Source organism: Octopus sinensis, linkage group LG8, assembly GCF_006345805.1.
Source record: "Octopus sinensis linkage group LG8, ASM634580v1, whole genome shotgun sequence".
NCBI classification, from domain to species: Eukaryota; Metazoa; Mollusca; class Cephalopoda; order Octopoda; family Octopodidae; genus Octopus; species Octopus sinensis.
Window position 1 is genome coordinate 57,933,286 of NC_043004.1, and position 27,865 is coordinate 57,961,150.

At 37.2% G+C, this 27,865-nt stretch overlaps 1 long non-coding RNA gene across 1 annotated transcript; it reads left to right on the top strand.

The window, feature by feature from the left end:
- The first annotated feature begins 238 nt into the window (after positions 1-238).
- Positions 239-15,263, top strand: LOC118764557. The gene is made up of 3 exons (XR_005000376.1): positions 239-381; positions 5,369-5,374; positions 15,236-15,263. It is a non-coding gene; the product is annotated as an uncharacterized LOC118764557 (long non-coding RNA).
- The last annotated feature ends 12,602 nt before the right edge of the window (positions 15,264-27,865 follow it).

Below are 27,865 nucleotides of genomic sequence, written 5' to 3' on the forward strand. Positions count from 1 at the left end.
GCTTGTGGTCTTTAGTTACGAGGCTTTATGATCTAAGTTCAATTCCGCTGGGGTCAGCTTTGCTTTTCAGGTCTCCTGAGGTGATAAAATAAATTACTGGGGCCTATGTAATCGATTTACCCTTCCTCTCAAAACTGCTGGCCTAGTGCTAAAATTTAAGTAATTATAAAGGTGATGAGGTGGCAGAATCCTTACCACGTCAGAGAACATGCTTACCGCTATTTCTGCAGGCTCTTTATGTTCTGAGTTTGAATTCCTCCGAAGTCGACTTTGCCGTTCATACTGTCGAGGTCGATAAAATAAGTACCAGTCGAGTACTGCGGTCGATGCAATCAACAACCCCTTCCCCAACTGCTGGCCATCTACCAAAAATTTGAAACTGTTATCATTAGCATCGCCATCATAATTAACATGGTGGATTGACAGACTCGTCAGAGCATCGGAAAATGCTTTGCGGTATTTGTCGTGACCTTTTGCATCCCGAGTTCAAATTCTGCCAGAGTCATCTTTACATTTCATCCTTTTTTTATGCGCCCTTTTTAAGCCTAGCCAGACTCATGGGCGCGGTTTCCCAGTTTCTATGGCGTATGTATTCCCTCCAGCTGGACGGGACGCCAGTCCATCGCAGCGTTACTCAAGAAACAGGAAGAAAGAGTGAAAGTTGGGGCGAAAGAGTACAACAGGGGTCGCCGCCATCCCCTGCCGGAGCCTCGTCGAGCTTTAGGCGTTTTCGCTCAATAAACACACACAACGCCCGGTCTAGGAATCGGAACCGCGATCCTCCGACCGCGAGTCCGCTGCCCTAACCACTGGGCCATTGCGCCTCCACACATTTCATCCTTACTGGGTAGATGAAATAAAGTACCAGGCAAGTAGTGGGGTCGATGTAATCGATTTGCCCTCTCCCATCAAAAAATTCTACCTCCTCGAGCCAAAAATCGAAAGGATTAACAGAATCATTTGCCCGCCGGACAACATGCTCAACGACATTTCTTCCAGCCTTGCATTCTAAGTTCAAATTCCTCCGAAATCAACTTTATCTTTCATCCTTTCAGGGACGATGAAAGAAGAGCCAGTCAAATAATGGAGTCAATGTAAATTCCAGACCTTGTACCTATAATAGAAAATATTAAACAGTAAATTCCAGATCTTGTGCCTATAGTAGAAAGGATTAAACAAGAAAATGTCACGTTCCTAAGGCGGCGAGCTGGCAGAATCGTTAGCGCGCCGGGCGAAATGCTATGTGGTTTTTCGTCTGCCGTTACGTTCTGAGTTCAAATTCCGCCGAGGTCGACTTTGCCTGTCATCCTTTCGGGGTCGATTAAATAAGTACCAGTTACGCACTGGGGTCGATGTAATCGACTTACTCCCTTTGTCTGTCCTTGTTTGTCCTCTCTGTGCTTAGCCCCTTGTGGGTAATAAAGAAATAGGTATTTAGTCTGCCGTTACGTTCTGAGATCAAATTCCACCGAGGTCGACTTTGCCTTTCATCCTTTCGGGATCGATAAATTAAGTACCAGTTATGCACTGGGGTTGATGTAATCGACTTGATCCCTTTGTTTGTCCTTGTTTGTCCCCTCTATGTTTGGCACCTTGTGGGCAATAAAGAAATAAGAAAATGTCACGTTCTTGTGCTGCCTAATTTTTATCGTTTCTCGGCTGTATTCTTGTGTTGCTTTTCCTTGTAAATTTTATTTTGACTTTTTTGTGATTTGCTTTTTTCTATTATTCCCTCCTTCACACCTCCACCACCACCACCACATTCCACCAGCAGATACGCTCACAAACAGCTCTACTCTAAACAAACAGCAACATTTCAGTACTTGAAAGTGGAGCTACTCTGTATGCGTCCTTCCTTGGGGTTGTCTGTCGAGTTATACCATCAGATAAAACTTCATATTTCAAGGACAGAAGCCAAATAAGGGAGTCAAATGGTAATTGAACAGAGAGAGAGAAAGTGGAATGAAAGTGTGGGAGAGTAGTTATTACAGAGAGAAAAGGTGTGAGTGAGAGATAGATGAGAGGAAAGGTGGAGAGAATGAGTGAGAGAGAGAGAGACAGTAAAGTGCTTACAGATGCTCTAAGTAAAATCGATAGAAATGTACTGTATATATTTTTGGAGGGGCGACAAGGAAGGTGCATGGAGCGCTGGGAGGTGTGTATTTTGTTCATTGTGTGCATTTGCGGAGTATTTATTATCTTGCCAACGATGTTGATGCTCTTAGTAATATTGTTCTTTACGATGCATTTCTTGATGTGTTTGATGTTGTTGTCGTTGCTACTGCAATTACTGCTCTCAGTTATATAGTGATAGAAAAAGTTAAGGCAATGGTGAAAATGTAGTAGCGATGATGAGGTAGTATTCGTTATTCTGATGTTAGTAATGTTGGTATTAGAGATTGTAGTTAGTAGTAACACTGATATAAATGAGAATTTAGTGGAGATGGTTCTGGTAAAATTACTGTGTTAGATTTCTTTTGCTTCTAGTTGGTCTGCAGGATACGAGAAATGGAGTTTGTAATTGTGGTGGTGGTAGTGGTGGTGGTGGTGGTGGTGGTGGTGGTGGTGATAGATTTAGAGTTTGAGGTGATGGCGCTGATGGACGTGAACTTAATAATGGCTATGGCAATTAAACTGGTGGTGATGGCGGTGGTGGTGGTGGTAGTTGTGGTGAATGTTATGGCGGAGGTAGTGGTAATTGCGGAATTTGTGGTGATAGTGTTGACGGTGATGTTAACGGTGGTGGCGACGGCACTGATGGTAGTGGAGTCGTCGGTGATAAACCCATTGCTGATGGCGATGGCGTTAACGATGGTGGTGGAGATAGCAGCGAGATTGGTGATGGAGTCGATGGTGCAGTTGATGATGTCGGTGAAGATAATCCATCGAACACATTTACAATTTGATCTATAATGCTATGCACTCATGTAACTAGATACCAAATAGAAAATAGATGTAAAAATGGAAACCTTGATACGTTATATTATAGTTATTATTCATTGTTTTTATTTTATTTTATTTTAGCATTGATTGTGATGTTCTTTATAAGTTTTACATTCTTCTTCATCTTCTTATTGTTATGCTGTAAATAGGTGATTCTGCGCGACAAAATGGTTTTGTAATAGAGTTACATTCATTGGCATTCTAATTTCAAATTCCGCAAACGTCGACTCTGCCTTTTACTGTTCTCGATCACTAAAATAACCAAATAGTGGTGTAGATATAATCGGTTATATAGGTATTTTCCTTCAAATAAAATTTGTGGCATGGGACCTTTTTTTTTTTTTTTTAGATGACTTTGATTTTCATTATTTTAAAAGAAACTATTATTATTAATTATGAAGACGGTGAGCTGGCAGAATCGTTAGCACGCCGGGCGAAATGCTTAGCGGTATTTCGTCTGCCGCTACATTCTGAGTTCAAATTCCGCCGAGGTCGACTTTGCCTTTCATCCTTTCGGGGTCGATTAAATAAGTACCAGTTACGCACTGGGGTCGATATAATCGACTTAATCCGTTTGTCTGCCCTTGTTTTTCCACTCTGTGCGTAGCCTCTTGTGGGCAGTAAAGAAATAAGAATCGTTAGCACGCCGGGAAAAATAGCGGCATTTCTGTTTACGTTCTGAATTCAAATTTCGGAATCGATAAAATTAATATCAGTGAAGCACTGGGTCAATGTAATCGACTTATCCTATCCCCCACGATTTCAGATCTTGAACCTTTAGTTGAAAGCATTATCTTCAGAGTGGTGGATGACGACAGCAGGATGGAGGAAAAACATTTTTCAGAACTTTCCTACCGAATTTTACTGTCGTAGACAATTTCCACAAGGCGTCACTCTACCTTTCATGCAACTGAGTATGATAAAACATATGCCAATCAAGATTTTAATAGGAAAGACTTCTTCAGTGAATTACATTTCCATGTAAAATACATGTCTATGTTTCATTGATACAAAATATCATTATAACTATTCTATTTGCCATACTTCACTGCCAAACCTATTCACTAATTTTAAGGCAGAGTTTGTTCTTTTGTTAATTTCTTTTCTTGCGTTTGTTAGAAACCTTTCTCCTTATATTATTGACGTAGGTTTGCCTGATAGTCCTTGCGTCTAGATGTCATATCTGATATTATATTTGCATATCACATTTTTCTGCTAATATATACAACCGCTTTTCTCTGAGAAGAAGCCATACCAACATGGAAGACATGTCTTGTTGTCCTTCATAAATTATATTTATTCATATGCATTTGCATACCTCAGATTATCACACTGTTTTCATTCAACAAAAACTGCTGTCTTAGAGGTAACTACCGTACATTTCTCATACTGAGACCAATAATTTTCATGTATTCGCGTCTTAGATTAGTTAAAATTGTGACTTACTTCCAAAACTGACAGAATAATCCTTTTAGGTCATGGCCTAGTGGTGATCATGGTGCACCCTACTTGTGATTTACCTTAATGGATATTTTCCTGTAGCCCTGGGTCTAACAAGTCAGAAAATTGATGTTACCAGAAAAAAACTTGGGATGAAAAATACCCGCCATGGATCTTTTGACCACGCCCACTTTTACATCAGGGTATGGAAAATTCAAACAGCTCTAACTTTGCAACTCTTCGCCAAAATATTTCAAATGACCACTTAAAAGGATTACCTGGTCAAGATCTACAAGTTTATGGAAAAATTCGGGTAAAGAACGAGCCAAATTCTCTTTCATCAGTCAACTGTCATAGTTAGCACTGACATGTACAAGGAAGACTGTAAAAGGGGTGGAACGAAACGCACGAGTTGCTGGAGATAAATTCATCCTGAGTTGTGAGAAAACAAAGCGTCCGAAAGACTGGAAAGTCTCTCTTGCAAATGATGAGAACAAGACACAGTTCATCCTGTGAGCTAAGTTAAATTCTCTCGTTTATAATCCTGCTACTAAGAGCATGCCAGATATATTCCTTAATATTAGCTCTTTCGTTCATTTTGATATGATTTATACGCGCCACATTAATCTTCGTATATCTGTACACCACTTTGTTCCTTAAACTTTTGATGGGGATGGGGTGGCGCAGTTTCCTTATTTGTTTAATCTATGATTGTTTTTAGTTCACTCTAGCATCGAAAATGTTCGAAACAGCGTCAAGTTTCTTGTCATGCTTATAGATTAACTTGAAGATTTTGTCCAAACTAAACTGTGGAATTTAGGGCTGAACCTATCTGTGGAAAATAATAACAACCTTCTTCCCCGGAATATTCGATTTCTGATATAAATCATCCGTAATTACAACTCTTTGATTGGTATTTCATATATACATAATACACATACACAAACACACACACACACACAATACTACATTTCAGGAATGCTAGCATTATGTAAATTCTCATTTTTCTCTCTGAAGTATTTTAGTAGACAGTTATTTATTACAGTTATTTATTATAGGCGCAGGAGTGGTTGTGTGGTAAGTAGCTTGTCTACCAACCGCATGGTTCCGGGTTCAGTCCCACTGCGTGGCACCTTGGGTGAGTGTCTTCTACTATAGCTTCGGGCCAACCATTGCCTTGTGAGTGGATTTGGTAGACGGAAACTGAAAGAAGCCCGTCGTATATATATATGCGTGTGGGTGTTTGTGTGTCTGTGTTTGTCCCCTAGCATTGCTTGACAACCGATGCTGGTGTGTTTATGTCCCCGTCACTTAGCGGTTCGGCAAAAGAGACCGATAGAATAAGTACTGGGCTTACAAAAGAATAAGTCCCGCGGTCGAGTTGCTCGATTAAAGGCGGTGCTCCAGCATGGCCGCAGTCAAATGACTGAAACAAGTAAAAGAGTAAAAGAGTAAAGCAAATCATAACATCCTTCAAGCGCTTGTTTAAAGACTTTACTACAGCATCTTAGTTATATTATTAATACCACCGTCTTACACAGAGTAAGAAACCATATACTTAGCATATGACTACAAGAATCACTTTCAAATTTTTGGATCTTATGTTTTGTTGTGTCATCCAAGTTGGTAACCAGGGTAGAATCCGTATTATCTTATTAAAGCTTAACGTCTACGAGGAGTGTATCCCCGTGTGCGCGCACGTGTATGAGTGTTTTACCTGGACGTTTCCAAATCTCTCTTTTCCAGGCGTCTACCATTTATTATTCTCCACTGTCTATTATTTTACATCTTCAGCAATGATATCCGCTAATCCCTGTTATAGTACATGGTTCAATTTTTCTTTTGCTTTGTGGGTGTAGATTATTTCACTTTATCGCCATTTTTCAGATTTTTTGGTTTTTGTTCTTTGGTTATTGTACTTAAAACTTTTCCAGATATTTTTCTTCTACAGAATCTAATACACTCATCGTATGTTACTTAATTCTCGGCGAAGTATTTTCTTAATCTGCTTGAGAATATTACATTCTTTTAAATATCTTCGATATCTTCGGAATTATTTGCTATATTATTCTTTCAAACCAAGACGGACACCATGATTTGGTTTTGAACTAGCCAGTTAAGGATTTCTCTAATGCTTCTTTGAGATGTTGTTCATCTTGATCATGTGTGTGTGTGTGTGTGTGTGTGTGTGTGTGTGTGTGTGTGTGTGTGTGTGTGTGTGAAATTACAAATATTCTTTTTCAGAAATATTGTCCACCACGTAGCAGATATGTGCGTGTTTGACAGAAACTGTTCACTGTATATTTGTAGGGTTTTCTCCATCTCTTTCTCTCTCTCTCTCTCTCTCTCTCTCTTCTCTCTCTCTCTCTCTCTCTTCTCTCTCTCTCTCTCTCTCTCTCTCACACACACACATATATATATTATATATATATATATATATATATATATATATATATATATATATATATAATATATATATATATATATATATATATATATACAGAGAGAGAGAGAAAGAATAATATACATAGAATCAAATACACACACACACATATATATATATACGTGTGGGTGTGTATATGTTTGTATGATACAGATCGAAAAATAGATAGATCAGTAGATGCTGACCTGTTCTGAATTCACAGGAGCCTACGCACCCTAGAATCAAGATATCCGGTTTCAGACAACCATTCTTCTCCTGGTGCAGGATGACGTGTTAACATTTGGAAATAAATATTGACATCTGAGTCAATCATATTATCAATTGCAAACATTTTTATACGTGTCAGATAAACGTTCAGCTTTCACTAGAAATGTTAAAGGAATAGATGCATCCGTGTGTTTATGTATGAGTCTATGTATATTCATACAAACGTAAATGCATTTATATATTTTTTATGCGCCATTTTCAAGCCTAGCCAAGCTCATGGGCCCGATTTTCCGGTTTCTGTGGCGTATGTGCCCCCCCCCCAGTTGGACAGGACGCCAGTCCATCGCAGCGTTACCCAAGAAACAGGAAGAAACTACCCCCTGTCGGAGCCTCGTGGAGCTTTAGGTGTTTTCGCTCAATAAACACACACAACGCCCGGTCTGGGAATCGAAACTGCGAGTCCGCTGCCCTAACCACTGGGCCATTGAAATAAATGCGCCCTTTTAAAGCCTAGCCAGGGTCATGTACCCGGTTTCCCGGTTTCAACGGCGTATGTGTTCCCCAGCTGGACGGGACGCCAGTCCATCGCAGCGTTACTCATTTTTGTCAGCTGAGTGGACTGGAGCAACGTGAAATGAAGTGTTTTGCTCAAGAACACAACGCTTCGCCCGGTCCAGGAATCGAAACCACAATCTTACGATCATGATGCTGACACCCTAACCACTAAGCACACACACACACACACACATATATATATATATATATATATATATACACGTGCGCACATATGTAATATGCAATCTTTATTTGTTTGTTTTGTTTGTCTATGAGCGATTGCATATTCTAATTAGGAATTCTCCTATATAAGAATATAACATGTTAAACATATTCATTCTCTCTACTTTACTTTCTCTCTCGCCTCTTCTCTCCTCACACCCCTCTCTCCCTCTCGCTCTTACACCTTCTCCTCTTCCTACACACCTCTTAGACTTCATTGTTTCTTCTGTCCTCTGAAGAGGTTAATAAGTAAAATCTCCATAGAGTTACTATACAGTGAAGTAACTAAAAAATACAACACGAGAATTTTTAAACATGTTATTGACTGACGGTGATTGAACCATAATGCATAACGTACAATACAGGACAATACATAAGCGAATATCCAATTGTGCAGTTCTATAGAAAGGGAAACTATATTTCACCCAATAACATCCTTAATTACAATAACTCATTTTGACAACTGAAAACTTACAGCTGATATAACATGGAAATTTATTCTGTACATCATTTCCCTCGGTTTTTGTAATAAATGTAAACATACCCTTAATATCCATTTCGTAAATATACGTGCTTTTTGTTCTTTTGTTTGTTTCTTTGAGATTTTTTTTCAGTGAAGTTGTGAGATAATCAATGCGCATTTTCCTCTGAGAATTTTTTTTTTATAACGTAAATTAATTTTAGCAATAATGATCTCACTTTTTAATCAATGAATAGAGTTGGATTCCTGTGCTCTTCCATAGCAAATTTATGTAAATACATTTTGTAAATGTTATATACTTAGGCGATTTGCACGTAGGCATAGTGTGCCTGTGCGTTTGTTGCTAACGCGAGTATATTGTTAGTGTACTCATATATGAATGTCGGGATTAATTGTGAATCTCTTCAATTGTGTGTTTAGCCGCATTATATTTTATTTATCGACTTACATATCATTTAGCAGTTATCTTTTCCCTGTTCCACTCATTGAACTGTGGCCATGCTGTCACCCTACCCTTTGAAGGGTTCAATCGAAAAAATTGCCCCCAGTGATTATTTTTTTTTTAAATCCTGGTCCTTATTCTGTCCTTTTCTGTTACCGAACCACAACGTTACAGGGACGTAAACAAGCGAACACCGGTTGACAAAGGGTGGAGGTACAACCATAAAGACACATGCATACACACATACGACGGGTTTCCACACAGTTTCCATCTACCAAATTCACTTACAAAGCATTGGTTGGCTCGGGGCGATGGCAGAAGACTTTACCCAAAGAGCTGCGCAGTGGAACTCAACGTAAAACCAAGCGCTTGCCAAACAAGCTTCGAAACCACACAGTCAAGCAAACTAAATATCAGATGATTTAAATGATGGGATTATATTTGACGAAGGTCACCCCGCTCTTTAGTGTTATATAGCAAAGAAGAAATTTCGCGATGCCATCAACTCATCTTCAACTAAAACCACTCGAGCATGATGTGTATTGTGCGAAAGCTAATAATTAAAACCTAAGAACGGAATCGTTCCTTTTCTTCTGTCTTTTTTATTATTACAAGTGTGTAAGAATCTGAGAATTCCAATGTGCAGAGAAAAGTAATTAATCTTAAATTTTCGAAAACCATAGCTATGCACGCAATCACACGAAACATCATTTATTAAAATATTTCGATACATTAATTAATTAGATAGTTAAAAATGTTTTAAATACAGAAGCACCAAAGTGGCTACAAAATATGTTTTGAATGTAATGAAACTTTAAAGCTTTCATCTTAATGAAAAGATTGGTTCTACTTTACTTTGCAAAATTATGAGGTGTTAGATGGCGCCAATAATTATTTATAATATCTTATCGTTTATCTTTTACCTGTTTCAATCAGTTGAACACCGGCCATGCTGTAGTGGTATGTAGAAAGATCAAGTCGAACAAATCAACCACATTACATTTTTTTTTTTAAGTGTGGCTCTTATTCTACCATTCTGCTTATTTAAAGAGAGGTGAACAAAGCAATACCGGCTGGCAAGCGGCGATGGGAGACAAACAAACGCAAACACACACACACATACACACACACCACACACACACACATATATATATATATATATATATATATATATATATATATATATATGGCCGGCTTTCGCTGTATTTCCATCTACCAAATTCACTTACAAGCATTATTCGACCCGGACTGTAGCAGAAGACACTAGCCCAAGTTACTGCAAAGTGGGAGCGAACTCAAAACCACTGGGTTACAAAGCGAGCTTTTTAAGCCATTCTTGCATCGAATGTTCAAACAACAAATTTATTCGCATAGGTAAGGCGCAAAAAAAAAGAAAGATAAAGAATAAATTTGCAAAGCAGAATACTTTTCGATATCTACGTAGCGGTTTTGAAATTCCAAAACGGATTAGCCATTAAATTTGGATATCCGGTTTTAAATTAACTAAGTCGAATTTGTCAGGAATTTTAACTGGTATCACATCAAAACAAGTTTTACATATTTTTCATTTAATCTGAAAGCATCTTTTGAAATTAATCTAAAAGATTAGAACAATTTGGAAAAATGAACCATGCGAGTATTTTTCAGCTGCGTTTTCGTAAGGTAATATAGGTAAAAAGAAACATAAGCTAATTCAGTCCCAGTAATTTCAAGTTAAGAACTTTGATTTCGCTACTAAACTTCATAAAAAGTAAACAAATCATGAAACCGATGTTTCGTTCTGTCCTTCCATAGTGAATAAGCTTTAACCACTACTAAGAGCTCGCTTCATCTTTCTGCTCATAAACATCTTAGAGCATGCGCGCTTTGCTTAGCAAGTAAATATTATAGTGTCACAATAAATCAATAAATTCTGCTTCAAAGTTTTGCAAAATTTCTTCAACTTTTCTGCTATTCATTCCTATATTTTTATGAAGTTTAATACATTTGGAGACAGCTTTATTCACGTTTATTCTTATACAAGGATCACGTATATGTCATTTTCCCACATATATAGAATATATGAAATCAATATTGTAAACTGCTTAAAAGTAACCATTTCTGTAATAACTTGTGTTAATAGAATTATAAAACAATGACAAGGTATCCGATTCAAACTAATGGCTCTCAAGTACTTTTTTTAATAAAACAACAAGATCCTTTTGATACCTTACCAAATGAAAGCCATTTTAAACGGAAACTCCGTTTAAATTTTTTCATATTCTTTATGCTTAAAAATGGAGTTTTGACTATAGTATTGTTATATATATATATATATATATATATATATAGGGAGAGTTTACGAAAAAAACAAAAGACGAAGACAGGTGGTGTACGAAACAAACAGATGTATTAGTATAACGCTCAGGAATAGAAAAAGTCTTTTACGTTTCGAGCCTACGCTCTTCTACAGAAAGGGACACAGAAAAAACAAAGAGAGAAAAAAGGAAAGAAAAATATGTGTGTAGTGGCTAACAATCTATCATGGCGACTATATATATATATACAGAGAGAGAGAGAGAGAGAGAGAAATTGTAACAGAGTCTTTCTTAATAATAAGCGCACTCTTTCTATATAGGTCAATGAAAAAAAATTTCACCTGTCCATTTTTCAAAGAAGAATACAAAATACTACCGGTAACACTCTTCTTATATATTATATATTAATACGAGTCATTGCACAGGGGTTTAGTAGTACTCACACTAAAATATTGATTTTAAAAGCTTTAACAGATATAGTTATATGAATCATAGATGTTGACAGCATATAAGCATTCAAAGTAATTCCATTTTATTTCTCACGCAACCGCACCAGTATTAATAATAAATAAGATAGAATGAATTACATAAAAATATGGGTAGTATTGTCAATGCTTGTAGGTTGTAATAGCACTGTTATTCTACGTCATGAATTCGAACGTATTCTGACTCATGATTAATATGCCAAGACAAGCGTTCATACTTTATGGGGTATGAAATGTAATTTTTGTTGGAGTGGTTGTCTGGTAAGAAGCTTGCTTCTCAACCACATGGTTGCAGGTTCATTTCCACAGCGTGGAACCTTGAGCAAGTGTCTTCTACTATAACCTCGGGCAGACCAAAGTCTTGAGAGTGGATTTGGTAGACGGAAACTGAAAGAATCCCGGCGTATATATATATATATATATTTAAAGCTTTAAACCATCTGTTATGTCGATTATACATTGATGTAAGAATAGGTTGTTGTATAAAGTTTGAAACACGGGTACCGCGACATCCTTTGTGTTCTGTTTTTTATTTCATTTGATGCATATACCCTCTCACCTTTGCTACTAGCTGGCATATACAGATGCTTACACTTATCAAGTATTCACCCTGAATTTATATATATATATATATATGTGTGTGTGTGTGTGAGTGTGTGTGTGTGTGTGTGTGTGTGTGTGTGTGTGTGTGTGTGACCGTGCTGGTCCCCACCATTGCTTAGCAACTGATGTTGATGTGTTTACGTCCTAGTAACGAAGCGGCTCGGCTAAAGAGACCGACAGAATAAGTACTAGGCTTACAAAGAATAAGTTCTTGGGGTCGACTGAAACAAGTAAAAGAATAAAAGGAAACTGTTTTGGTCTTAAGCATTTCATATTTGCCTTTGAATAAATGAGGACTAAGCAAATCATGGGTTATCCACGCCTGGATTAAAATGATGTCGAAATTCAATGGGGATTGAATTTGATTTGTTAATGGGGAGAGGCATCAGGTAAAGTGTGCGTAATATAGTGTCCAGTGTACTGAGGCGTCAACGAGTATTGATACATTATGGGTTTTCATGTTTCTTTAAGGTTAAGAGCATAGTCATACACACACGCACACACGCACACACTCACACACACACGCGCGCGCGCGCGCGCGGACACACACACACACACACTCGTATATATCTGGCACTCCGTCGCTAACGATGACGAGGGTCTCAAATGATCTGATCAACGGAACAGCCTGCTCGTGAAATTAACGTGCAAGTGGGTGAGTACTCCACAGACACGTGTAACCTTAACGTAGTTCTCAGGGAGATTCTGCGTGATACAGAATGTGACAAGCCGGCCCTTTTGGAATACAGGTACAACTCAGTTTTGCCAGCGGAGTGGACTGAAGCAAATTGAAATAGAGTGTCCTGCTGAAGGTCACAGCGTATCGCCGGGAATTGAACTCACAAGCTTACGATTGTGAGCCGAATACATACTTACATATTTTAAGGCGGCGAGCTGGCCGAATCGTTAGCACGCCGAGCGAAATGCGTACCCGTATTTCGACTGCCGTTACGTTCTGAGTTCAAATTCCGCCGAGGTCGACTTTGCCTTTCATCCTTTCGGGGTCGATAAATTAAGTACCAGTTACGCACTGGGGTCGATGTAATCGACTTAATCTGTTTTTTCTGTCCTTGTTTGTCCCCTCTGTGTTTAGCCTCTTGTGGGTAGTAAAGAAATAGAATACATACTTACATATATACTCTTTTACTTGTTTCAGTTATGCGACTGTGGTCATGCTGGAGCACCGCCTTTTAGTCGAGCAAATTGACCCCAGGACTTATTCTCTGTAAGCCTAGTACTTATTCTATCGGTCTCTTTTGCCGAACCGCTAAGTTACGGTGACGTAAACACACCAGCATTGGTTGTCAAACGATGTTGGGGGGACAAACACACACACACACACAAACATATACACACATATATATATACATATATACGACAGGATTCTTTCAATTTCCGTCTACCAAATCCACTCACAAGGCTTTGGTTGGCCCGAGGCTATAGTAGAAGACACTTGCCCAAGGTGCCACTCAGTGGGACTGAACCCGGAACCGTGTGGCTGGTAAGCAAGCTACTTACCACACAGCCACTCCTACGCCTAATATATATATATATATATAGATATGTAGTATGTATGTATGTGTATATATATAGCTGCTATTTCTAATGAGTTCAGTATGCGGCAAAGTAATTTATTTTACTAAGCCCTTTTATATAATGTAATATATATATATATATATATATATATGTATATATATATAGCAGTATTCAATATTTTACCCAAAAAGAAAACTATAATTGTCACTAAACATGACTAGGGTGTTACAAACACCTACATTGCTAGAAATATGACCTAAAATGCTCTAATGCTATAGTCATAACACATAATACGTATTAAAAGTGAGAATTAGACAGATACGTATACGCGGTAGCAACGAAATTAAGGAGTGAATATTTAATAGTGAATAGGAGAAATCAAATTTTTAAATAAATTTTATTACTTCGCAGGTGTCTAAATTTCTTGATGACAGAACTCAGCACTATTCTCTCAAACAGCATTCACAATAAAATTAACACTCTGCCATTAAAGAAGCCTACGACAACGAATATTTTAAGTTCCGTTTGAAAATGTATTGATCTCTGTCTAACTACTGATCATTCTCTTAACTCATAGACATACACATTCACAAGCGCTCAAACATATAAACACACACACATACTTGCACACACTCAAATACACACATATCGACTGAAGACTTTTTTATGTATGGGTTCAATATAACTGAGAAACACGTGTTAAATGCATAATATCATCCTTTCTCTCACTCTTTCTCTCTCTCTTTCTTTTTATATACATACATATATATATATATATATATATTATATATATATATAAATATGAGAGAGTGACCACTATGTGGTTAACTCTAATGCTAAAAATAGCTCCGTTACTGGTAGCCCCGTTACCAGTAACGGAGCTATTTTTAGCACTAGTGTTAACCACATAGTGGTCACTCTCTCATATTTATATATAAACTTGTATTGTATTCCTGGTTTTTATGTGCTAAGCCACTTGGTGTTAAATTGATGGTATTATTAAATTAATATCAAATTATTTCACCCTCATTTATAAATCATACACACACACACACACAAAGCCTAATGTACACATTCAGTGATGTTCTACATAGTGCTGATAACTTAACGGCTGCTATTTCTAGCAATGATCGTATTTCGTGTACATTCGCTTTGTATTTATAACTAGCAGTATCGCCCGGCGTTGCTCGGGTTTTTTTCGACCCATTAGAATTGGAATTTTTGAAAAGTAAAAATTTTGCATTATGTCGCTTGTTATTCTCTTTAAGCTCTGTTTGAAATACACCGAAAAATGGCGCCACGGCAGTCAAAAAATCGTGAAAAATAGGGAATTTCATAGAAAAAAAGCGCCTTTTTGATGTAAATAATTTTTGGCCTTAACATGGTCCGATTTGAATTTTATCTTCTAGGGAATGAAGAGCAAGCCTTCTTCTATCATACCCTCAATTTTGCTCAACTTGCTTCGCAGTGTCTCGGAGGAGATAGTGTTAGTTGAAGGCTACCAAACCTGCCACAAACAGACAACTTCAGCTTTATATATATAGATTATGCCTTTTATGGTGTTTTATGCTTACTGGATAGTAATATTATTATTTTTATTAATATATATGTGTGTGTGTGTGTGTGTGTGTGTTGTGTGTGTGTGTGTGTAGCGACGTAAAACACATGTACATGTGTGTGTTTCTCGCATCGATGTGGCTGTCTGTCTCTGTCTATTTGTCTGTCTGTACGTATTAAGCGTCTATGTGCATACAACTTTAACCTTATCAGGCACGGTAGCTTAAGTTTTAAGCATATTGATTGAAAATGCTTACTCTTTAAAGATAACTGATAGTTTTGAAAGCAGACAGACCACATAAGCAAAACATACTTATATTCACTTATATACTTTATATTTATATATATGTATGTGTGTGTGTTGTGTGTGTGTGTGTGTGTGTGTGTGTGCATGTATTATTCCTGCAAAGATTATCAGCTCTTTCTTATAGAGTAAGCATTCTTCTCTCGTGCAGTCAACATATTCTCAGACCTATCATACTCGATAAGATTACATAAATACATGTTTACGCACAGACCGACAGACAACCAGACATATAAACATATAAAAGCATATGTATATGGATGTATATCTGTATGTATATCTATATAAGTATATAATATTCATATATCTATATGTATTATGTGTGTGTGTGTATAAATATATATATACACTAGCAGTATCGCCCGGCGTTGCTCGGGTTTGTAAGGGAAATAACTATATAAGCATTTTTAGAGAGTTATAGCCAAAAATAGCAAAAAAATGCATTCAAAATGGAAAAAAAATTATGGTAATTTTTTTTTTAATTGTTGACTCATCGTAGACATTTTTAGAGAGTTATTTCCCTAATATAATCGCGAAAAAATGCATTAAAATGGAAAAAAATGATGGTAATTTTTTTTTTAATCGTAGACTCATCGTAGACGCGTGCTAATACCCAGAAGGGCTCGATATGAATCACGACTATAAGATACCCGGTTTTGGTTAAACTGCACCGCAAAATGTGGGAGTAGTTAGGAATCTAAATCGTAGGAGACAGACAGCACACAGACCTCACTTTTATATATAAAGATATATGATCTGATCAGTAATTATCGGGATTGTTGCTATAGTAACGAACCAAAAGCATGGAGAGTGAAGCCGCTTGGCACAGATTGATCTTGAACTCTTCTCTGCATGCGCACTAGGTTTAACGCCCTAGCTCACTTCCACTGTTTACAAAAGTGCTTGGAAGGAAGGTGTGTAGTGTGCGATCGTCGCATTGAACATGACAGAGGACATTGATCAGAGAATCTCCATCAATTTTTGCCAAAACCTTGGCGATACCTGCTCAGAGGCCTACGAAAAGTTTTCGAAATGTTTTCATCGTTCTCAACCCAATAAAGGAGACCCAAGTGTCATTTTGGCCAGCTGAAAGTAGTTTTGGCACAAACTTGGCAAACACGCGTCTCTAAGCTAAATCTTCAGTGATAATGGACTGAACTACATCTTAACTAATCTGCACATCCTCTGATAACTCACGAATGGTCATCCGACGATTTCCCTCACAGCTGCACGCACATTTGCGATGTTTTTCTCAGTTCTGCCGATTGCGGGTCTTCCAGAATGTTCGGCAATATCGACATTTTTTCGCCATACTTTTATGTGCGACTCGTATACTCCCCTCCATACATGTTCTGCCACTTTGCGCAGGCCTCGGAGCAGGTATCGCCACAACAACTTTGTCATAGTCAATGTGACGTTCACACGCTACACACCTTCCTTCCAAGCACTGTTGTGAACAGCGGGAGTGAGTTAGAACATTAAAACTTAGTACGCATGCACAGCAGAGTTCAAGGTTAGTCTGAGCCAAACGGCTTTACCCAGCGTGTTTTAGCTTCGTTACTATAGCAACAGTCCAGATATTTATTGATCAGACCATGTGTATAAAAAGATATATTCATATATTGATATACATGTACGTATATATGTATAAATATGTATGTATAACTATGTATGTGTATGTATGTTCTTTCTTTTATTCTTTTATTCTTTTACTTGTTTCAGTCATTTGACTACGGCCATGCTGGAGCACCGCCTTTAATCGAGCAACTCGACCCCGGGACTTATTCTTTTGTAAACCCAGTACTTATTCTATCGGTCTCTTTTGCCGAACCGCTAAGTAACGGGGACATAAACACACCAGCATCGGTTGTCAAGCAATGCTAGGGGGACAAACACACTCACACAAACACACACACGCATATATATATATATATATATATATATTATATATTATATATATATATATATATATACATACATATATACGACGGGCTTCTTTCAGTTTCCGTCTACCAAATCCACTCACAAGGCTTTGGTCGGCCCGAGGCTATAGTAGAAGACACTTGCCCAAGGTGCCACGCAGTGGGACTGAACCTGGAACCATGTGGCTGGTAGACAAGCTACTTACCACACAGCCACTCCTGTATGTATATAGGTATCACACTTCGCCGTTTTGAAAAGATATAGGACAGACACATCCGTATTGCTTTGGTAAATCAGAGTTGCCAGAGTTACACAGCTACAACAGCATTATTCCTATTCTCCAGTTAAATTTTTCATCGTTTTTGTTTCATATTGTGAGACATCATCAGCGTGTAACCCTACAACTATTAGCATCAATTTATTCTTTTCCATGTAATCCATATTATTGAAAATTACATGTTAAATAAATGCAAATATGATATGAAAATATCGGCATCCCCAAAATGTAATGATATTATGTGTTTGCGTATTTATATATGTACATGTGTGTGTGTATATATATATATATATATATATATATATTATATATAGAGGGCATTATACATACATGCCAGGAGGCATTCTACATACACGCCATACGCTAAGAGGGACAATCAGTCTTCTACCATTTCTATATATATATATATATATATATTATATATATATATATAACAATACATTTTTGAGATATGAATATTTGGTATACAGTATACATATAAAGTACGTGACAACTTGCAGTAACTTTACCCAAGTATCTTTCTTCGAGTGTCTTAAATGTTACAAAATGCTGTACATAAAATATATTACATATAATTATATATGTGTTTGCTGTATAATATATAAAATATGCTTATAAACATATATATATATATAATTATTATTATTATTATTTTTTTTTTTTTTTCTTCAAATTTTCTTCCGTTTCTCGCCGAGTGTTTTCCGTACACCTAGGGCAGAGAAGCTCATTGTATGCTTTATTATTATTATTATTAGTAGTAGTAGTAGTAGTAGTAGTACCCAGGAATTAGTATTAATACCAAAAGTAATTATTATATCGGCTTAGCATGAATGCCTGTTTAGAACACCGAATACTGTGTTTTGGCATTGAGAGATCTCCTCATATAGGACCTTGGTGCATATAAACACACACATAGATCGTAGCAGACTGAATTCACCTGACGCGGGCGCCAGAATTCTCATATCACGTGATTTCGATCTATTGGACTTAATCAGAGGGAAGCACCGCATGCCAGTCAGATCTTATTCCTATCATATGTAGGATATCAGCTTTTTTTTTTTTCAGATACTGATGTCGCAAATAGCCGGCAGACTTATTAAAAGTTAATTATTAGCAACGAAAGCATTATTAATGCCAAAAGTTAATTATAATGACCGGTCTTATTCGATTTTTGACGCTTGCTGAAATCTAATCATAGGTGTCTACGTCATCGAATAATCCCAGAAAAACAAGTTTCCAAGCAGTAGCTTCAAAAAACTGGAGCTACAAATTTGCATACTATAAATTATTAACGTGGAAGCGCTAGTTGTTAGGGCAGCGGACTCGCGGTCGGAGGATGGCGGTTTCGATTCCCAGACCGGGCGCTGTGTGTGTTTATTGAGCGAAAATACCTAAAGCTCCACAAGGCTACGGCAGGGGTGGTGGCGACCTCTGTTGTACTCTTTCGCCCCAACTTTCTCTTTCTCTCACTCTTTCTTCCTGTTTCTTGAGTAACGTTGCGATGGACTGGCGTCCCGTCCTGCTGGGGTGAACACATACGCCACAGAAACCGGGAAAACAGGCCCATGAACCTGGATAGGCTGAAAAGGGCGCATAGATAAATAAATAAATAAATTATTATCACTCTATTTAATAGAGAGGCCTGTAAGACGGTGAGCTGGTAGAATCGTTAGCATGTCGAGCTTAGCGGCATTTCGTTCTTCTTTCAGTTTTGTGTTCAAATTCCGTCGAAGTTGACTTTGCTTTTCTCAGGGTAGATAAAATTAGTACCGGTCAAGCTTTGGGTCGATATAATTGACTGAGCTCCTTCCCTTGAAATTGTTGCCTTGTGCCAAAATTTGAAACCAATTTTAGAGGCTTGTAGGCCGGCGACCTGGCGGAATCATTACTGTACCGGAAAAACTACTTATCGGGCATTTCATCCGACTTTACGTTCTGAGATCAAATGCCACTGAAGTCGACTTTGTCTCTAATCCTTTCGCAGTCGATAAAATGAGTGCTAGTTGAGCACTGGGGTCAAGTTGCTGGCCTTGAGCCAAAATTTGAAACCAATGTTAGAAGCCTGTCAATGAGTGACCCAGTGCACACAGAATCAAGCTATGATATATGTAAACCTATCTAGTTGACACACAGATATGCCCAATCAATCTTTATATCCGTAGATTGAAAAAAGATCACCTGACTTTTATCGCACGGTTGCACATATAGTACTCTAGGAGGACAGACTTGAGATGTTTCACCATTTATGGAAGTCAGATACTAGGGTTTTATAGATGTGATTCTTGTCAAAAATGACTGGCAACTTTATTCCTCACTGAAGTTGGCTGCCGCGGTTCCCTCACACGTTCAGTGCGCTACTTTTTTCAGAACACAACTTTGAACAGTGGAAGCTGAAGAAAGCCGTTTAGAAGATACATATGACAGTTCAAATCAGCTCAAGCTGTGTGCGGCTGAGAAGAGACATTAGATATAAAAATCTTTCTGCAGGCAAAAAACTAATTCAGTTCAGCCTTTGTAGCCACACTCGAAGAAGAAAAAACGTAGCAGCTAAGGGGTGAAATGCCTGTTACTTTGACGAAGATGTTGAAAGTCTAATGCTTCAAGCGAACTACAACGCTCTTATTTAAAAATAAGGCAGTTTTAGGCAATAGCTCCTGCAATTCCAGCTTGAGGCAAAGCATCTCTCACACTTATTTCAGCTATACATATACACACGTGCATGCATAAATACTAACAGATATACTTACACACACAGACACACATACGCGCGCGCACATACACACACACATAACCACAGACATACACAAATGCACACATACACACGTATATCAACATACACCATATAATTGCGATAAACGATATCGTTACTATAGTATGTTCACGCTGTTGGCGTAATACAGTCATACCTATACCAAGCACATATATATATAAATACACATATACATAAACTCACACACACGGTCACACATACACGCGCACACACATATATATATATATATATATATATATATATATATAAAAGAAAAATGGCGTAAAAACTTCTGGCAGATATCGAGGAAGCACTCAATATAACGGAATAAGGTTAAATTTCCAACAATCAGATACCAGTAATGATTATCTTCGGGCATATTATTGTGATGTATGTATATATGTATGTATATATGTATGTATGTATGTATGTATAGATAGATAGATAATAGATAGATAGATAGATAGATAGATAGATAGATAGATAGATAGATAGATAGATAGAAAGAAAGGCAGACACACAACACCGCTACCACCAGCCACACAAACACACGTTCATGTTCTTGACACGAAAATCTTAGACGAGAAAGACAAAGTATAATTAATATTCAATACGTAACAGAATTAGATGTTTCAAACATTTATGTCTTTTATACTTAATTGAAGCTCTCGCATCTTTCAAATGTAAAACAGTAATTAATAATGAAGGTAATTTAGATCGGTAGACAAGTTCGCCTTTAAATATTTTAGTCGTGGCTTTGTTACTATTAATCTTCAATAATTCTTTGGTGACTTTGTGAGCTACCTATTTTCTTGCTGGCAAAATTGATTGAGTTGCCTTGAGATACTATTCAGCAATTTACACACATTTGAACACACAAAGAAACACAGGTATGTATGTAACCTATAAAGTAGATATATAAACAGGGTAAATTTAACTATTTCTCATTAGATGGGAGAAAAAAACCATGAGCAGTGTTAATCGAGTTTATAATCTTATGGGTTCTCATCAATGGTATCAACATCATCTTGTGAAAAACCGGGAGATAGGCAGCTAATCTGTTTATATACTCAACAAACCCAGTAGCTACAGAGAAATGGAATTACTAATTTGCATATCGTAAGTGTTAAACACTTTAATACCAGAAACCCGTCAACGGAGATCTCAATATCAGGGTATTACGTAATATATCCAACCGGTGTAATATATATCTATATATGTAATATATATTTATCTATATGTAATATATATCTAACCTGTCGAAAACAATTGCAGCGTGGAAGGTGTTTGTAAGCCATTTAAGAAACACACAAAAGCCGTTCGATTCACTTCAACATTTAAGTTTAATTTGTCAAAATATTTTCGTCACTAAAATCCGCGACCTGTTCACTGACAAAAATCCGTGCTGCATCTGTGATGCAGCACGGATTTTTGTCAGTGAAGAGGTCGCGTTCTTATAGCGACGAAAATATTTTGACAAATTAAACTTAAATGCTGAAGTGAATCGAACGGCTTTTGTGTGTTTCTTAAATGGCTTACAAACACCTTCCACGCTGCAATTGTTTTCGTTTCAGCACACGATCTCAGATCAAATTACTTGCTATGCGAGTACATCTCCGTAATATCTAACCTGTGTAATATATCTAACCTGCGATAGACAAACAGAGCAAACTAAACTGTATCTCCGTAGACTGAAAAAAAATGGTGAGCATTTTCGGACCTTATTGGGTTCTAGTCAGAGGTGTTTACATACACACATGCACACACATTCAGAGAAACGCACGCACACACACGCACACATTCACACACACACACACACACACACACACACACACATACACACGCAAACAAACACACACACTCACACTCACAGTTTTATTCAGTTTTATTATTATTTTATATCAGTTTGATATAAAATATATGACATGTTTGTGGACGTGAGAGATGAGAAATCTTCACCTGGAGAAGTGACATCCTATCGTTGATAGCTTGTTCCATTGATCTATCACGAAATATCTTTCAGAAAGCTAGGGATAACACTGAATGTAGAATTCAGCTTATAGTTCAGAGAAGTAACGATACGCATCTTGTGAATTTGAATACAACACGTTGGTTTTCTTATTCCAATATGATATAACAAACGTGTGTGCGTGTGCGCGCAAGCGTGCGTACATGTGTGCTTACGTTTGTGTTTGCGTGGCAGTGTGGTAAGAGGTTCACCGATGCTTCCTAGGGCTATACAGCGGTGGTGTACCCCCTACTGTCACGTTCTTGTTAGATTGACAGTATACAACCATTCTATCGCCCCACCACCGTACATGTCTCTACGAGAGATTTAGAAATTCAATATTTCTTATTTTGATAATCAGTGAATAGACTTCACTGAGTTTACATATATACAATTACGAAGTCGAGGCAAATATCACCAGCTGACCGGTGTCTGCTACTCTAGGCCGATGAAGGACAACGATCCTGAAACACGTGTCCCTAGATGCAGTTCCGGCGGCCGGGGGTGTTTGTCTCCCCTTCGTATATGTATATAAGGACACAGGGAAAAAATGTGTCAAAGCTATCAGGAGGCGTTCGATGCTTCCTAGGGCTATACAGCGGTGGTGTACCCCCTACTGTCACGTTCTTGTTAGATTGACAGTATACAACCATTCTATATATATATATAAGGAAAATAAGACAAGGTAGAAAATGCTATAATAATTTAATCATCAAGAACATTTTAGTACCGGTTTCAGACTTTGCGACATTTTCAACTTTTCAAAGAATGAAAAACAATTAAATTGTGGAATAGTTATTTGCATGGGTATTACTCTAAGGCCGTTGTAGAAGTGTCATTTGTGGTGGACGCATTCAAAAGCGGATTATACTTTGTGATAAAATATGATTCTGCTAATGCGCTGGTTATAGGTTGCATTTTCTCTGAATTTAAAGAGGGATATATATATATATCCGCATTTTTTCTCTCCTTGTTTCTCTCCGTGTTTCTTTTCTGTGTATCTTTCTGTTGAAGAGAGTAGGCTCGAAACGTAAAAGACTTGTTTTATTTATATTCCTGAGCGCCGTACTAATACAATTGTTTGTTTGTACTCCACCTGCCTTCGTCTTTTGTTTATTTTCATAAAGCTTCCCGTTATATATATATATATATATATATACGAAAGAAGGTTTGAAAATGCAATTTAATAGATGTTTATTTACTTAACCGGTTTCACTCTTTGGAAAAAGATTGTCAAAAGTAACATAGAATATTATGAATTCAAAAAAGTTTTTTACATAATTGCCACATTACATGTATATATATAGTCTCTGGTAACAGGGACATGTTAAGGGCATAAAGAAGTTCATCAGTGTGATGAGAATATTTGAAAAAAAGGGGCAGAAAAGAATAAAACAAATATATCATTGGAAGTTTTGGTTGCGTTAATTATTGGTTGTTGCAAATTGTCACATTACATGTATACAGTCTTTGGTAAAAACTTTTTTGAATTCATAATATTCTATGTTACTTTTGACAATCTTTTTCCAAAGAGTGAAACCGGTTAAGTAAATAAACATCTTTTAAATTGCATTTTCAAACCTTCTTTCGTATATAATTCCACTCGTGCGATACCCCACAACTCAACTTTATTATATATATATATATATATATATATATATATATATATATATATATATATATATATATATATATATATATATATATGCATACACATATATACTAATATATATATATGTAAATATGTTTATATATATATGTGAGTGTGTGTATTTATATCTTTGTATATATCTATATCTATATATATATATATATATATATATATAATATATATATATATATATATAGATGTAGACATAAACATACACCGATGTATGTATATATACATATAGTTATATATATGTCGATGCGTCTGTGTTTGCTTACATGTTTTGTCAAAGAATTCTCCTAATTATCTTATCCCGATATGCTTCGACTGTATTTCATATTATTGTTCGTCCAAATATGCTCTTCTAGCATATTTTACGTGAGGTGAGATAAGATAACTAGTTCTAGGGATTTAAATAAAATCACAAAATCTAACTCTCGTGTAAGGTTTAATATTATAGGCCTTCATGGAACGGAATTCACTATTTAAAATGAAAGTATCGTCTTGGATTCACTGATTCAATGTCTTTTTGTCATGAAATAACATTTCCGTATATTGCGCTTTACGTTTATATGCGTACATCGACATTTATTGTTAATACAATTTGTTCCCAGCTAGCAGAATTTTTAGCAGTTTGGCAAAATGCCAAATGTTATTCTCCAGCATTCTAGATTCGAATTCCTCTAGGTCAACTTTACCTTTCATCCTTCCTAAGTCGATAAAATAAAGTACCATTTAAGTATGTAGTCGATAGTATGGACTTACCCTTCCCCCCAAAATCGCTGACTTTTTGCCATAATTTGAAACCATAAGGCGTCTAGCTAGCAGAGTTGCACCATTGGAGGCATTTTTCCGACTCCTTACATTCTGTGTTCAAATGACGCCGAGGCGACTTTGCCTTTCATCCTTTCAAGGTCGAGAAAATACTGGTGTTGTTGTAAACAACTTACCACCTCCCAACTCGGTATTCAAACAGGAGCAAACATATACAAATGCATACACATATACAGGCACCTATATATGCTCACATTCGCAAACACACTTATAGACAAATAAATGTCTCAGTCTGCAGATGCATTACATACATTATAAGTCTCCGCATCCGCTAAAATCATTCGTAGTAACCAAAAAGCCAAAGAAGGAAAAGAAGAGAATTCATTTATAAAATAATTCGATAAATCATTTTCATAGACCCATTTTGCACACCAACACTTCCTCAGCCAAGTTGTTTCGGCATCTACATGTGTGTGTGTGTGTGTGTGTGGTATATTTATTTATATAGGCGCAGGAGTGACTGTGTGATAAGTAGCTTGCTAACCAACCACATGGTTCCGGGTTCAGTCCCACTGCGTGGCATCTTGGGCAAGTGTCTTCTACTATAGCCCCAGGCCGACCAATGCCTTGTGAGTGGATTTGGTAGACGGAAACTGAAAGAAGCCTGTCGTATATATGTATATGTGTGTATGTGTTTGTGTGTGTGTGTTTGTCCCCCTAGCATTGCTTGACAACCGATGCTGGTGTGTTTACGTCCCCGTCACTTAGCGGTTCGGCAAAAGAGACCGATAGAATAAGTACTGGGCTTACAAAAGAATAAGTCCCGGGGTCGATTTGCTCGACTAAAGTCGGTGCTCCAGCATGGCCACAGTCAAATGACTGAAACAAGTAAAAGAGTAAAAGAGTCAAAGAGAGATATAAATGTCTCCATATGGTTTTATATACGCGTGTGTTTAACCAAGCTTTGCACAAGTCAACAAATGTCCTGTTTGCTGTTTAAATATAAAAATGGATTTTTCTTAATGAGCTATGAAAGACCGATTCGAAATCCATCACTTAAGAAATGTTACGACGCAGAAATGCATGTGTCCTCGGGTCCGATAGCATCATTCATAGCCTAGTGGTATCTTTTCACTTCTCCTCGAGGACAAATTCCGCAGTGAAGGTCTTTCCATATCCGAGTGTACACGAACGTGTTAAATATAATTGTAACACTCATATTTCAATCAACACTACTTCGTGCGCCTCTAGTTGTATCAAGCTTGTGTATGTTTGGCATACATTGGCAAATGTACCATTTACTGTTTAAAATTAAGAACACCTGTTTCTTAGTGGGCTATGAACGACGGATTTCGGTGCCCGTAGCTGATGGAGCATAACGACGCAGAAACACATGAAATCATTCATAATCCATTGATGAGATGTCACACACACTGCCTATGGGAATTTTTTCTCTCGAGATAAATTCCACAGCGAAGGTCATTCTGCGTCCATGTGCACACGAACGAGTTAAATAAAGATTTACACACATTGCACACGCTCGCGCACATATATTTATACGTCTGCGCGTGTGTGTGTGTGTGTGTGTGTATCTGGGAGTGTATCTATCTACATCTGAACTATTACGAATTTTTTTACATTCCAGACTCATTCTCACATCTTGCTTTATATCCTTCTTTACGTATATTTGCATTTCTCTTCAATATGGCATATAAGTATAAATACGTTATAAACTGGTCTATTATCTGTTTATTACGTGTTTATGCATTGGTTCGTGTGTAAGCATCAAGCTTATCAATGCACTACATCTATATGTATAAGTGTAACAATATTTATATATTTCAATGCGGCGAGCTGGCAGAATCGTTATGACGAATGAATAAATGCTTAGTGTATTTCATCTGTCTCCATGTTCTGTGTTCAAATTAAGGTGAGGTCGACCTTGTCCTTCATCTTTCAGAGTCGATAAAATAAGTACCAGTAATCACCTTACTCCTCTATACCCCAAAATTTCTGGCCTTGTGCCAAAATTTTAAGTTAATATTTATATATTTTAGGTCCGTCTTTTTCTCGAAATTTATTATTATTAACAAGTTTATATTATTACATGTAATTTGTGATACCTATACCAAGGGGGTTGAAATTTACACCATGTCGAGGGTTTTGTTTTTGCTTTTTACTGAAATGTTCACCTTTTCAAATTTTAACCTGCACCAGCTGAAACACCTGTTGTTCAACTAGGAACAAACGAGACATACTCTTTACTCTTTACTCTTTTACTCTTTTACTCTTTTACTCTTTGACTCTTTTACTCTTTTACTCTTTGACTCTTTGACTCTTTGACTCTTTTACTCTTTTACTCTTTGACTCTTTGACTCTTTGACTCTTTTACTCTTTTACTCTTTGACTCTTTGACTCTTTTACTCTTTTACTCTTTGACTCTTTTACTCTTTGACTCTTTTACTCTTTTACTTGTTTCAGTCATTTGACTGCGGCCATGCTGGAGCAACACCTTTAATCGAGCAACACGACCCCGGGACTTATTCTTTTGTAAGCTCAGTACTTGTTCTATCGGTCTCTTTTTGCCGAACCGCTAAGTGACGGGGACGTAAACACACCAGCATTGGTTGTCAAGCAATGCTAGGGGAACAAACACAGACACACAAACACACACACATATATATATATATATACATATATACGACAGGCTTCTTTCAGTTTCCGTCTACGAAATCCACTCACAAGGCATTGGTCGGCCCGGGGCTATAGCAGAAGACACTTGCCCAAGAAGCCACGCAGTGGGACTGAACCCGGAACCATGTGGTTGGTTGGCAAGCTACTTACCACACAGCCACTCCTGCGCCTAGACATGGATATAAGTCAATAAATTAATCCAGTTATATTATCGCAGTAAAATCAGTACAGGGATACTTATTTCGTCGATCATATATTTTCTCTAGAATTATCATTG